Source organism: Vulpes vulpes, chromosome 2, assembly GCF_048418805.1.
Source record: "Vulpes vulpes isolate BD-2025 chromosome 2, VulVul3, whole genome shotgun sequence".
NCBI classification, from domain to species: Eukaryota; Metazoa; Chordata; class Mammalia; order Carnivora; family Canidae; genus Vulpes; species Vulpes vulpes.
Window position 1 is genome coordinate 140,402,402 of NC_132781.1, and position 14,998 is coordinate 140,417,399.

Below are 14,998 nucleotides of genomic sequence, written 5' to 3' on the forward strand. Positions count from 1 at the left end.
GAGAGGCGGGGGAAGGAGGCACAGTGGTGACGAGGGCCTCTGGCTGAGGAGCTGAGGGAACCCAGATAGAGAGGGAGGCACAAGGAGGGAGAAGTACTGACCCTTGGGATCTAAGGGTGGCAATTTCTAAAGCCTTCTCTGGTCATGGCCCGGGTGGGGTGGGCTGGGGGTATATGCTTTGCAATCCCATCTCCCTGCATTCCTATTTTGCTAGTGGGCAGAGCCTATCCTATCTCTCTGGGCATATTTTCCCAGATATGAGAAAGGAAGGGGAGGGGAAAGGAAGTGGGAGAAAGAATGAGGTTGACCAACCAAGCAAGGCTATATATAGACCCTACCTTGTACCAAGTACTGTTCCAAACACGTTATAAGAAGTAACCCAACCTTTCTGGGGTGATCCTATCATTACCCTCACTTTATAGACAGGAGATGGAGGCACAAATCCATGAAGGAACTTGCCCAAGGGCAGCACACAGTAGAGCTAAGATGGAGATTGGTGTGGTATAGTTCCTGGGTCTAGGCTCCCAACCTCTAGGCAATAGTGCCTCTCTGCAGGCCAGGGCAGGGTGCTGGAGCTTCTCTGCTGTAGAGCTTGCCTACAGCAAAAGGAAGTTGCCAGGCCCGGCCCAGAGTATCAGCTTCCTGGGAGGTGGGGCTGAGAGGCAGGGGCCAGGATGCACTGGGCAGGCTCTCATCAGCCTTGGTGGGGGGAGAGGGGTCCCCAACCAGTGTCTGGCCCTGGGGAAAGGCTCTGGGAGAGTCACCAAGGCTGGCCAAGAAAGGGGACTGAAAAAAAGGGGACTGTAAAAAAGGGGACTGTATCAAGAGAAGATGAGAACCAACTTCCTTACAGGGTAGAGCAGATGTATTGTTCTAGATTCAGAGAGCACACACTTGCCAAAGACCCTATTACTTGACTTATCTCACATATAGGTACCTGTGAGGTACTGTGGAGGCAAATCTGATTGATTTAAATCCCTTGGAATTTAGCAAAAGACTTGCTTTCTTTAAGCCCTGAGCCCATGAGAACTCAATAATTTGGGGTTGACCAGAAATTGTGAGTAGGGGGTCTTGACTCCAAAGTACAGAGAGGGGCTCCTGTCCTGTAGAGGCCTTCTGTCCATCTGTGCCTGGCTGACCCACACAAACCTGCCCTTCTCATGATCACTATCTGAGAAAAGGGAAATGGTAGGTATATTGTCCACCATGACCGCATGACCACAAACTCTTTGAATTTCTTCATCTTTTTCTTGGGAGGGAAGGCCTTTGCACACGGTCTGTTTCTTTCCTGAGAATGTGGGATAATTATCATCATGGCAATCATTCTTCCTCCTCTCTGTACTCAGCTCCATAGCATAATGAAATATTTCCTGGCATTCTCTCTTCCTTCATTTTCTGCTTCTTATCCCTGCCAATGACCACCCTTCAGTACCCTGTCCCCCCATCCCAGGACTTCTAGATTCCTGAAGCTCAGCACCAACTGGTTGTGTGATTTGAGCAAATTATTTCACTCATCTGTGCCTGAGTTCCCCCATCTGCAAAATGGGGATAATGATATCTGGATATTTTTCTTCTGGATACTTTTCAGATTTAATGACTAATATATATGTGCAGAACAATTAACATAGTAGCTGCTAATTAATAAGCACTCAATAACTATTAGCTATTATTGTGCTGACTGTATAAATGAATTGAGTCCACAGTCATGCTGTATGACAAACACATAATGCCAGTGGCACACCGTAATAGTTTATTTCTCATTAGTCAGGGGACCAGCTGGAGGTTGGCTGATCTGGGTTGGCACACCCCTGTATCTGCAGGTCCACTGGTGCCCTGCTCTTGGTTGAACTTGGCTGGGATGCCAAAGCAGAGCAGCTCTGCAGCAAATGCCTCTCATCCTTCTGGGCCAGACATGGACTTCTCATGTCATTGGCAGGAAAGCTAGCGAGTCAGTAGAGATAGACAAGCCCTGGAGGCCAAACTCAAGAACTGAGACAGAGTCACTGCTCCCTCTTCTATTGGCCAAACGAGTCCCACAGGAGAAGGGAGATGTACTCTGCCGTTTGGGGAGGAATTCCAAATTCGCAGGAGAAGGGCATGAGTATAAGAAGGGTTAAGAATTAGGACTATTAATGCAATGGGTCTATTGTATTGATTATCATCATTACTGTTCACATTTAAATGTAGAATTTGAGGGGCCCTTGGATGACTCAGTCGGTTAAGCATCTGCCTTTGGCTCATGTCATGATCCCAAGGTCCTGGGATTGAGCCCCGTGTTGGGCTCTCTGCTCAGTGGAGAGCCTGCTTCTCCCTCTCCTGCTACCCCTGCTCATGCTTTCTCTCTCTCTTTCTCTCAAATAAAATAAAGTAAATAAAATTCTTTAAAAATTTTAAAAAATAAATGTAGAATTTGATCACAATCTTCCAGCTTACAGCTGGAGAACCTCTACCTCCCAAAACTTTCGTGGCTATTCTGATGCTGGAGATCTGGCTTTGGGAAGATCTAGTTTCCAGATCAACCGGTCCTAAGGATCATCTGGGGCTCTCATGAGGAAAGTATGATTCCTAGGTTACTCCTCCAGAGATTTCAGGTAGGCTCCCAGAACCTGTCTTTTAATAAATTCCCCACCAAGGGCATGCTAGTGACTGGGAGAGTTGAAAAACACTCTTCTAGAATGCACTTTTTTTTTTTTTTTTTTAAAGAAATGATGAAGTCACAGAAAGGTTGCCCAGAAAGAAGATTCTAACAGGGACTAGAATTCAGGTGACTTAGCTGCCTTCTGAATCAGCGTCTTTTTCCAAATATATGGAAATGCCTAGAAGATTCTATATCTCAACCACGTCACCCCAGAGTCCCAGTGGGATTCAGAGTGTCTGAGGGGAAAAATCAAATCAATCTTGGTTTAAAATGGCCCCTGATTCACCATCTTTTCCAAATAAAGATTCCCAACAATCTCATGTATGATGGCATGTAGATACCCTCCCAAGACACCTGGTCGGGTTGTGATAGACTGCAGCTTAGACTGCCCTCTGTGGGGGGGGGGGTCTTGCTGCCCAGCTGTGGGAAGTGGGGTCAGCAGGCAGCCTCCAGATGTTGGCTCCCTCAGGGTCTGCTGAGCTGTGGAGCGCCACCACACCCAAGGTCATGCCCTTCCTGGTATAGTGGGTGCCTGGGTGAGATCGGGGTGCAAAGGCCTGATACTCACTGAGGGGCAGCGCTCCCTGCAGGGCCCCCTGTCCTGTTGGCGGCATCTTTGTGGGGCTGCCTCACAGGTGAACTTGTGTCTGGTCTCGTTTCCTCCTATTCTTTTCACAGGTGCTGACTCTTAAAAAACCATCTTGCAACCAACCCCACACTCCACCTTGGCCTCTCTTTTAGGAGATCCCCAACCAGCAGCAGGGGACAGAGCCGACATTGGTGGTGTGCAAGGGAAGGCTTCAGCCCTAACAATGAACTTTGTGAAGTTCACACATTGTGTGAAGGGGCACACATTGGAGAAACCAAGGGGCATATCACATAAAATGCATGCTTTTAAGGAAGGCTCGGCTGACAGAAGTACAGGAGACACCTAAACATTTAAATCACCTTTTCCTATTGATTAAGGTAAATACTTTACTGATGGTGTTAATCAATACCCCTATAAATTTTGCACATGTGATGGTTTTACTGTGCATTTAATGTTTCTGTCTTTAATTGAGTTACATCCCCCTCAGCCCAAAATGATGAACTGAAAGTTAGAAATCATCATGGCCCTGATAAAAATGGGGAGTGGTTTTTTTCCCTTTGTTTAGTTCTGAAGAACTAAACCTTTTGAACATAAGTCAGCAAGGTGACTTGGTCACCAGTGGTTGGTCTTGTCTCTTTTCCTCCCTGGGTCTCACTTTTCTCATCTGAAGTTGAGGGAATGGATGCTTTGCCCATGAAAGGTAACCACTAGGGAAGCCACGGAGCTGGAAGGGAGACTTAAAAACGCCTCAAAGCAGAGATCTGTACAAAGTCATACCAGAAGCTTCTGTGGTACCCACAGGGAGTGACCACAGCGCTCCTGGATGCTGTTAATTCCTCCCACGGCCCTCTTTCTGCACTTCCACCAGCTGATTGATTTGCCCATTTAGTCAGCTGAGTGTAAATATCCACCTGTCAATCACTCCATTATGCTAAGTGCCCAGCCAGCCTGGAATGGTGATTTACACCCCTCCATGCAAGGCTTTGGTCCTCCTGGCAACTCTGCTGTGTGCACCGTGGGCAGAGTAGGGCAGAGCAGCTTACATCCCCAAGTCTGCACTCCAGGTTTCAGAGATGCGGTCTTGTCCCCAAAGAGGGGTCTGGATGACAGATGGAAAGTATTCTCACATCCCCTTACCATCCCCAATCCTGCTGAGAAAATGACTTCCAGCAAACCTCATAATCCAAAGGAACTAATTTCTTCCTATGAAGAAGAAGGATCTGCAAGAGTGGTGTTCAACTTGAGGCCACTTTGCCCCACCCAGGGGATACTTGGCAATGTCTGCAGAGGTCTCCAACTGTCATGAATAGGGGTACGTTCCTGGTATCTACTGGGTAGAGGAGACCAAGAATACTGCTGTTGGTCATTCTCAGGTGCACAAGCCAGGTGCTTATAGAGGATTATTCAGTTCAAAATAGTGACAGTACCATTAATAAGAAACCCAGATCCAAAGGGAAGAGAGAATAAGCATCACTGGGCATTAGGCAGCTCAAGGAAATGTCCATAAACACACCATGATTTGTTGCAAGGCCTCTTTGGAAAAGGCAGGAATTCGTGGGGATAGATGAGCCTGATGGTGAAATGGAACAGCTAGTCAAATTTTCCTAGAGCTGGTACAGCCTTCTGTAATTTTCACTGAGCAGGGATGGGCTCTGAGGCTTAGACTCAGGATGAACTTGCTTGAGTTGGCAGATCTGGAATGAGAATTTCTGTCTTTTGATGAGCACTTTAGGGTTCTTTTCAACATCAGAAGGGAGAGATCATTTGAAGTGATTGATGGTAGTTGCTCCACAGAGTGCTTGTGCCCGCTGAGCACTTGAACCTAGCAGAGAAGAGCTCTGGGATTGATTTGTGATGTCTGCCACAGGTGCGAGAAAGGATGAGAGGTAGCACTTTGGCAACATAGTTACCTTCCCTGCACCTTAAACATTTTTCTTATCTTCAGTTATCACAGTGAAGGACAAACAGTTAAAAATATTTAAAATCTTGGTAAGCTAAGCAAAAAGAGACGCTTTTAATATCCTCATTGCTTAAAAATTTATCTTCCTGATCATTTTACTAAAACATGCCTATTCCAGAAAAAAATGACAAATATAAGAGAAAAAGATAAACGTTCCCTATACTCCAGAGATAGCCACAATGGATATTCTGATACTTCCTTTCACACTTTTACTCTACACCATATGTATTCTTCCCCTAAATTTTTCTGAAGTTGAATTCATGATGATTTTCATTATTTTTTAATTAATACTAAAATATGTGTGTTATTGTGTCATTTGATTTTTTATTTTATTTTATTTTTTAAGATTTATTTATTTATTTATTTGGGAGAGAGAGAGAGCATGAGCAGAAGGGATAGAGGGAGAAGGAGAGAGAAACTCAGGCAGACCATGCTCTGCGTGGAGCCCGACATGGGACTCCATCTCACGACCTGAGATTACAACCTAAGCCAAAACCAAGAGTCTGTCACTCAACTGACTGCACCACCCAGTTACCCCTTATCCATGTCTTTAAACATATTTATAAGCATTGTTAGTTCAGGGTATAATGATATACCATACTATGGATGTGTTAACATTTATTTAATAAATATTGTGTTGTTGGACACTTGGTTTTTTTCTAGTTGTTTTTTTATTGCTATTGTTATGTGATGAATAACTTACACATAAATTTTCTTTCATATGCAGGATGATTTTTCTAGAATTAAACTTTATAGTGGGGCAATGACTAACCCAATGGTTCTGAAAATTATTAAGGCCTTTGACACATATTATTAGATTTCTTTCAGAAAAACGACTCTAGATCATGTTTCTATCAGAAAGGAATACGAAGGCCAGTTTCTCTAATGTTCATCAAGAATGGAAATTTAAAGGATTGCTACTTTTATAAGCAGAAGAATAGTGCCTTGTTTTAAAATTTGTTAGTGAGACTATTTAAATATGATTTCAGTTATTTGTATATTTTTCTTGCATCAATTGTTCCTATGCTTCATCCATCTTTCTTTGGGGAATTTTTTGTCTGTTTTTCTTTGTATAAACTCTTTAGATTATATTAACCTTTATATCAAGATTACTATATTTGTTACAAATATTCCCCTACCCACTCTATTGTTTGACTTCTGTGTCAATATATATATGCATATATTTCTGTGTGTTTACTTTAAGACATTTTAATGTTTTTGGTCAAATCCTTTCTTTTTCTTTTGGAATTTATCCCTTTGCTTTTAAGGTCAGTCATTTCTTTTTTATCTTAATCATATATGAAAATGATTCATTTTTATATACATTTATAGACAGAGAGGCTTTCATTTTAATCATATAAATAGGATGAAGATCGATTAAAGATATATATCTCATATATATATATAATATAGCTACATATATATAGTTTCTTCTATCTTTTTAAGGATTTCTTTTGATATTTAGCATCTGAAGTTTATTTATGGAACTAGGTAAAAGACTACTATTTTTTATCTCAAATATGCAACCAGTTTTCCTGGTGGTTTTATTACTTAATTCTGTTCTCTTTCCCTGACACGGTGCCATCACATATGGTATTCTTCTACTTAATAGAGTTTGTTTGTGGGTTAGCTGCTCCTTTGCTTTTTTTGTGAGTATCCATAGTAGTTATTAATGTTGTCCACCAATATTTCTGGCTCACTGGCTTTCAGGAATGTGGTTCGATTGCATTACCTGGCAGCCATACTCCTTATGTGTGAATGGAGTCATTTGACTCGCTCTGGCCAATGAAATATGAGATGTGAGGTGCCTCTTTTCTGGGCTGGAAACTTTACTTGCCAGTGGGAGGCATTCCAGAACTCTGTTCTTCTCCATCACTGATTCCATCAGCCTGGGTAAGGAGAAGTGGAGCTCAACCCCCAGTCAACCTCCAATGGGCATGCCTCAGAAAAATACAAATTTTTGTTTCTAAGACACTCATATTTTGAGGTTGTTTGTTTAGTACAGCAGAAGCTAGTCTGTGCTGACCGAGACATAGCCCACTGTTTCAATTATAGTATCTCTAATGCATTTTAATATGTGGTCAAGTCAACCAGTCCTGCTGCTTCCCCACCACCTCAAAATATATTCTGGATAATTTTATCTATCTGTTCTTCCAGAAAACTTTTGACTTATTGCATCAGTGCTCTCCAAGGTGAATCTCAGTGGGATTTGGTTTAAATTGTATATATTATTAAACTTAGAAATAATTCACATCCATCCAACATTTCATCTTCCCATCCAGAACCATGGCATGTTATTTGTTTTGTTCAAAAATCATTTTATGTATCTCCATAAAATATTTTTATATAGAGTTCTGTATACTTATTATAAACATTATTCTTAAGTATTTTACATGTATTGTTATTTTGTGTCTGAGGTCAATATATGAATACTATTCTCTAACTAGTTTCTGCTGCTATTTAAGAAAGCCTTTTATTTTACACATTTTGTTATGAATTCTGCTACCTTACTGGATTTTCATTAAATTTTAATTTAATTACTTCTAATAATTTTTCAGTTCATTGTTTTGGATTATTTTTCAAAATCTTTATTTTTCAAATTGAAATTGTACACTCTAATTTAAACCAGTAATTTTTATTATGTCAAATAGAAACAATTGTGAATAAATCAAGTAAGACATAAATTATTTTTGCAATTATTAGTTTGGAACTATAATTTATACACTATTAGGTTTTCTCTCAAGTCATATTCTTTCCTTTTTAACTCTTTGTAGAGAATGATATAATGAGCTCACATCTATCCATCTTCTAGCTTTAAAATTTTTCAATGTATGTCTCTCTTGTTTTATTTGTACTTGCCCAATGCCTATCCACTCTACATATACATGCACATACACGTGCACACACGCAGACACACACATGCACTGTCACACACACACACACACGCACACATACACAGACATATTTCCACTAAATTTCTCTGAAGAAAATGCCACAAAACCATAGCATTTTATTCACAACTATTTCATATATCTTAATTTTTAATCTAGATTATGGATTGTTCCTTCTTTAATTTAAATTTTCCAAATTATACTTGTTATACTGAAAACCTGCTGTTGGTTCTCCCAACTTGGTTCTACCTTTCTTTTTAATTGGACATATACCTGTTCATGATAAGACAAAAGGTTTTTGTTTTTTAAGTATTTAAGCAGTAGAGAGCGATATTCAATGCAAAGTGAATTGGTGAGTTTCCCCAGGTCCTAAGTACTCCTTCCTCAACCTCGAGCATGTCATATATATTTTTCTCTTGGATACTCTAGGTAGACATCATGTCATCTGCAAAAAAAATGTCTGATTGAAGCTAGAGCTTTCAGCATAATCAAGATTATACTGTTTGTCTCTAAGCAAGTTGAGAAATGCAGGATTCATATCCATTTGCTTTGATGCCAGAACACATGTTTTTAACTACTATTCCAGACTTTAACACAGTAAAGAAATATGCTTCTCTTTCCAGGTTACTAAGAACTGGATGTTGAAATTGATCCAATTCCTATTTGGCATCTACTGAAATGATTGGATGGCTTTGTCCTTTGATTTATCGATATAAAATTCTGTCTTAATAATGTTACTAATTTAAACCCATTGTTTAATTCCTGAGATAACTAATATTTGGAATCATATTTGGTTAGTTATATTTTAACATACTGCTGGTTTCAATTTGTTAGATTTTTTTTTAATTTAGAAAACATTTACAAGCCCACATTTACAAGTGTGATTGGTTATGAATTTCTGTGTTATCTTTATCGTATTTTGCTATACCATAAAATGAAACAAGAAGCTTTTTAACTTTCTCTAACTTTGGAAAGATAATTAGTATGGAAGTAATTGGACCCCCTGGAGGTGTGAAGGTATTCATAATAAGGCCGTCTAACTCTGAAGGTTTTTCAAAGGCAACTTTTTGATAGTTTTGAAATGTCTCTAATCAATTTTGGTCAATTCTGTTTTCTTAGAAATTGTCCACTTCACTGAGATTTTTCAGGCATATTTACTTAATATTTAGTTTAATTTGATTCCAAAGATAAATATGTGTTAATTTTAGAACAGTTGAAAAATATAGAAGAGCAAATTTAAAAAATAAAAATCACATGGGTTTCAAGTTCCTTTTCACATTTTGGTCTAGGAACATTCTGGCTGTCCAGCTGGTTCCAGAATTTATTTAATGAAACTCGACACTGTCTTATTTTTCAAAAATGTAATTTAAGCACTGCATAATATTTTATGCTACGGATTTGCCCTAATTAATTTATCTAATTTCCTTTTGTTAGAAATTTATTAATTCTATATTTTCTTATGAATAATGCTAGAATATATACCTTGTGACAACGTATGTATACATGGTTATTTTCTGGGCATGTATTTTTAGAAATAGAGTTGGTAAGTCAAAGGTTATGAATTTTCTAAAGCTTTTTGGTCCTTATTTCCAAGCCAGCTTGTCTACACCTTTACCAACTCTGGCTATTACTTTTCAAATATCTATCTGGGAGTCTCTTTTTTATGATTATTCAGATCAAACATTTTTTTCACACATGTATTGGGCATTTATAGTTTTTATTCTCTGAGCTGCATTCTTTTCTCATTTTCTGTCAGGTGCTCATATTATCCTCATTCATTTAAATGATCTGTTAACTATATATATTGAAAATATTTTTCCTAGACTGTTGTTTGCTTTTGACTTTTAATTTCTTGGAAGTACAGACACTTTTCTTGTTTACACAGTCTAACTATTAATATTTTTCCTTTATGCTTTCCTCCTTTACTTTTTGTTATACTTAAAAAGGACTTCATTATTTCATTTCATATTATTTTGTTTTGTAATATTTTCATTTTTTTCATTTTAAACAGCTCTTATCTTGTTACATTCCCTTTCTCATTTCCAGTTTCATTTGAGTTTATTCTTGCTTTTCTTTTTCTTTTTAAATTTGCTGGCATAAAGTCTGTTTTCTTGCAGTTTTACTGAGTCACCTTCCACATTTATACCATGTCTCTCTTTCTTAAGTCAACGTTCTTCTTCTTCTTTTTTTTAAATCTATTTAATTTTTTTACCCAGCTTTCCTTTGGCTTATTTTGTTCTTCATTTGTTAAATGCTAGAAACAAACATTTAACTCATTTATTGTGATTCTTTCTTGTTTAAGAATAAAACAATTTATTGCTTTACATTTCTTTTCTCTAAGTGTAGCTCTGGCAGTGGTCCACGGGCTTCGACAGAGCATTGTTTTGTTCCCATTTTATTATTTTCTAAATAGTCTGTAACCGAGGGTTTTATTTCCCCTTTGACTCAATAACTATTTATGAGAATTTTTTTACTTATTTATTTATTATCCAAGTTTCTAGCCTTCTCTTTGTGGTTGTTAGAAATGTGTCCATTTGGTTTAGTTCTAACGGGGAATTTGGCCTGTAAATTTTTCTTTTTCATCAAGATTTTCTCGACGGTGCAGTACGTGGAAAGCTTTTGAAAACGTTCTCCTCACACATGAAAAAGTATTTATAGGGAACAAAGTTGGATCTACTATATATCTTTAGTTTTAGTAACTGTATTATTCACGTTTTTCTCAGTTGATGTACTGAAGGCATCTGAGGGTCATTAACCTTCTGACAAATGTGTCTCTGTTGGATCCTCCCTATGGTTCCAAAACATTAAAATATTTGGAAGGTTCATACAACTTTGTGATATCTTCATTGGAGATTTTATTCTTGTCATAATGAAATGACACTCTTTAATCCTAAGACTTGGATTACCTTTTGCTTTCTTTTTGTATGAATTTGTCTCATGTCATTGTTGTTTTTAATGCTTTTTTAGACTCCTTGGTCTCATTTTTTATTGGCAAGGTTCATGGAAGTAGAACATAGTCTACAAATTTTACTTTCACTTCCATCTCTGAGTCTTTTATTTTTATTTTTTTATTTTTAAAAATTTTTTATTTAAATTCAATTTGCTAACATAGAGTATAACACCCAGTGTCTGAGTCTTTAATAGAGAGATTTAAAGTCACTTACATATATGGTGGTTATGTTGCTACGGCTAGCTGGGGAAGGTCTAGGCTCACTCAGGTAGATGATTCTGATATGTGCCTTCACAAGCCTGAGGGATGCCTGGGGACACATTCCATCACAGGAAGAGCCAAGAGCCATTGCGGAAGAACTGCCCACAGCAAATCCCTAGAGGTTGGGGAGGGGAAAATGTTTTTTATTTAGGACAGAATGATCTCTCTTACTTATGAGCTTCCCTATTGTAGTCCACTCTGGGGTCCTATGTGATAGAAAGAGATGGAGAGATGGGATAAGGATGGGAAAGAGGGAGAGGGAGGGGAAGAGAGAGAGGAGAGCCAGAAGGTGTAGTTAACACTGCTACCAGCTCGGGGGTGGGGGGGCACAACTGCTCAAGCAGTGTTGCCATAGAGCCCATCTAACACATGTCACCCAAAAGAGAAAAGGCAAACCTTCTCCCACCTTTGCCACACCTACCATGTAGCTCAGGGACCCGAAGGACCACAGTGCCTGTGTGTATCTGTTGGTCTAGGGGGAGTAGCCGAAATGACAACTGGACCTGTGGGTACCTGAGTGGGGAGCATTGGAGCCCAGGGGATGTAATCTGGCAGTTGGTCGGACTTGATAAAGAGCCCACGAGGGATTCCCCAGGAGAATTCAACAAAAACCTGGCAACTTGAAGGGTACATTTTTGGAACCTAGGATCCTGCACATGGAGGCAAGAGAAAACACATGGATAATTATTATATCCAGCACCCTATTTGCACCTTCGGAGGTTGTGTTGCCTGGGGAACGTGGATTTATTTTCAGAACTAGCGTACATGTTTGCATTTCTTTCATTTTATTTTGTGTTTTCAATTTTAAATGATGTGTTCATTGATCTTCTGCTATAATCCCCACAGGTTTTTTTTTTTTTTTCTTTTTCCTGTTCTCTTCTTTTATGGTTTGGAAAGTTTTCATTTTTTCTTCCTATCTTTCTTGAAAACAAATTTAAGTTTTTACTGTTGAACTTTCAAGAAAGAGCTCTACCTTGTATTTGAACCACAGGCTCCCAAGGGGTTCAGACAAGTCTGGAGAGCTTAAGGGAGGCCTCTGCCAGGAGTCTATTTTCATGAGGGACTGAGGGGTTTCCTGGGGAAAAAGAATTACTTTCTCCACATTTATCATCTTCCTTGCATCATTTTTTCTCTAGGATTCTCCTAAGGGAAGAGCAAGTCACACATAATGAACTGTGGCAGCTTTAAGATGTCGATGAGTTTTGACACCCCTCCCATTGAGAACTGGGGTTCCATGATTTCTGCTTTTGGATATTGGTGGGCTCTGTGACTGCTTGACCAGTAGAATATGGTGGAAGATTTTCTGTGCCAGTTTCTGAGCCCAGGCAACTTTTACTTCCTGTCTCTTGGAACACTTGCTCTTGGTACCCTAAGCTGCCATGTAGGAAGTGTAACTTCCTTGTTCCACGTGGAGAAACCCTGAGCTACATGGACAGTGAAAGGGACCCCACTGAGTCCAGCCTCCTAGCCATTCACTGGGGCGCCAGTGTGGGAGTGGAGAGGCATTTTGGAAATGAATCCTCCAGCTCAACTGACACCATGTGACTCAGAGATGAACCGTCCAGCTGAGCTCTGCCTAAATCCCTTCTCTCAGGATCCTGAGCAAGATGAAGTGATTTTTGAAGCCATTTAATTTGGGGATTGTTGGATATCTCATAATAGATAACCAATACTCAACTTTGGACATTAGAAAGAACTAATGACTTTGAAGGGTTATAGCCATTCATTTCACTTCTAGCCCAGCCCTGCCTGGACTGGTTAGTATCTAAGTACTACAGAAAGCAATACAACCCAGAGAAATCTGTTTTTATGGCAAACTATTTAGCTTATAGGGACTTAAGCACTATCATACCCACTAACAAATTGTAACAAAAAAATAGAGGGGCGACTGGGTGACTCAGTCACTTGAGAATCTGGCTCTTGATTTTCGCTCAGATCATGATCTCAGGGTTGCAAGATTGAGCCCCGTGGCAGGCTCTATGCTCAGTGAGGAGATGGCTTGTCCCTCTCCCTCTGCTGCTCCCCTTGCTCTCTCTGTCTCAAATAAATAAATAAATACAATCTTAAAAAAAAATTAGAGAGACAGTTTCCTTCACCTGTCCTGTATTTTCTCCACATTTATTATCTTCCTTGATGCACTTTCAACTAATTTTTCCTTTCTTCTACCTTCTGGAGAGTTTCTCTAACCTGTCCTCTATCCCTTGATGATCATGCATCAATCCCTCTCTTTCTTGTATGAAATCTGGATTTTGATTTTGCTATTGCATTTCCATTTCCTTAATGATCTTCATGATCTCATTTGTATTTATTGGCATCTCATTCTGTTGATATGACCTATATTCCTCTTGGAGCTTGGTATGCTAGTTTCATGGAGATTGTATCTTAGTGGATGCTCTAAAGAGTACCCAACAATTCTCTAGAATCCTTTTCATGTATTGTGTTTTCAAAGTCCTGCTCCTCCTCCATATCTTCAGAATATTATTTTTGTTCCCTTCTCAGTAGGTTTGGTCACCTGCAATGTTGACTTCCCCCCCCCCCCCCCCCCCCTGTTTCTTGGGAAACACTCCCCAGGCCAAGGAGATGCTGGATATCTTTATCCATTTCTCTGATCATCAGTACCCTGGTCAAATGTCATTTCTAGTCCAAGCTGAATGGCACATTGGTGTGCTCAATTTCTGTCTGACTCAGTTTATGTCACAACTCTAGCTGACTTTCATCAATTAGGGGTCCAATGAGTCAAGATAGGGATATCTTCTCCACTGAGTTCTCTCTCCTGGTCTGCATGTTTGCAGGGCTCTTCCTGTCTCCACATCCTTCCCCCAGCCACACTAGGAGCTTCATTTGAGAAGTAGATATCAAATGCTAATGCCGGAGAAACAGTTAAGGACACAGTTACTTGCTGAGTAAATGAAGACACTTCCTCTGTAGAGTAAGTATAAGAGCTGATGACAAGCAAATTCCATTCCTTTCTCTCTCCTAACATAATAATAAATCTTTATCATGGGTGAAGGTTCTAGATGCTCTTGTGAGCATCATTCTGTTCACCAATACTAAGCAGATCATTCTAGGCCACTTTGCCATGCCTTTACTCATGCTGTGCCCTCTGCCTAGAATGCCTTTCATGCACTTGTCCATGATGCAGTACCCTTGGCAAAGTCCTGCTTTTCTTTCAAGGTCTCTTTAAATGTTGTCCTTTTCCCTCTTTAGTCTTTGCTCCTATTTCTTCATCTCTGCTCTGTACACCTATAGCATCTGCCTTGGTTTTATGGAGTTTATTATATTTTCTATTTTATTTTATTTTATTTCTTAATTTTTAAAAAAGATTTATTTATTTCGGGGGGGAGGGGCAGTGGGAGAGGGAGAGGGAGAGAGAATCTCAAGCATACTCCTCCAACTGGGTGCTCCATCTCATGACCTGAGCCAAATAAGAGTTGGTTGCTCAATTGACTGAGCCACCTAAACACCCTTATTTTATTATTTACCCTTATTTTATTATTTTTTAAAGTAATCTCGACACCCATCATGGAACTCAAAATCCCAACTTTCCTATTTTATTTTTTGAGAGTAATCTAGGCACCCAGTATGGGGTTCAAAATCCCAACTTGCTGATCGAGTCACATGTTCTACCAACTAAGCCAACTAGGTGCCCCCATATTATCTGCTTTAACTATCATTTAGTTGCCACTCATTGCTGCAAAAGATGGTAAGT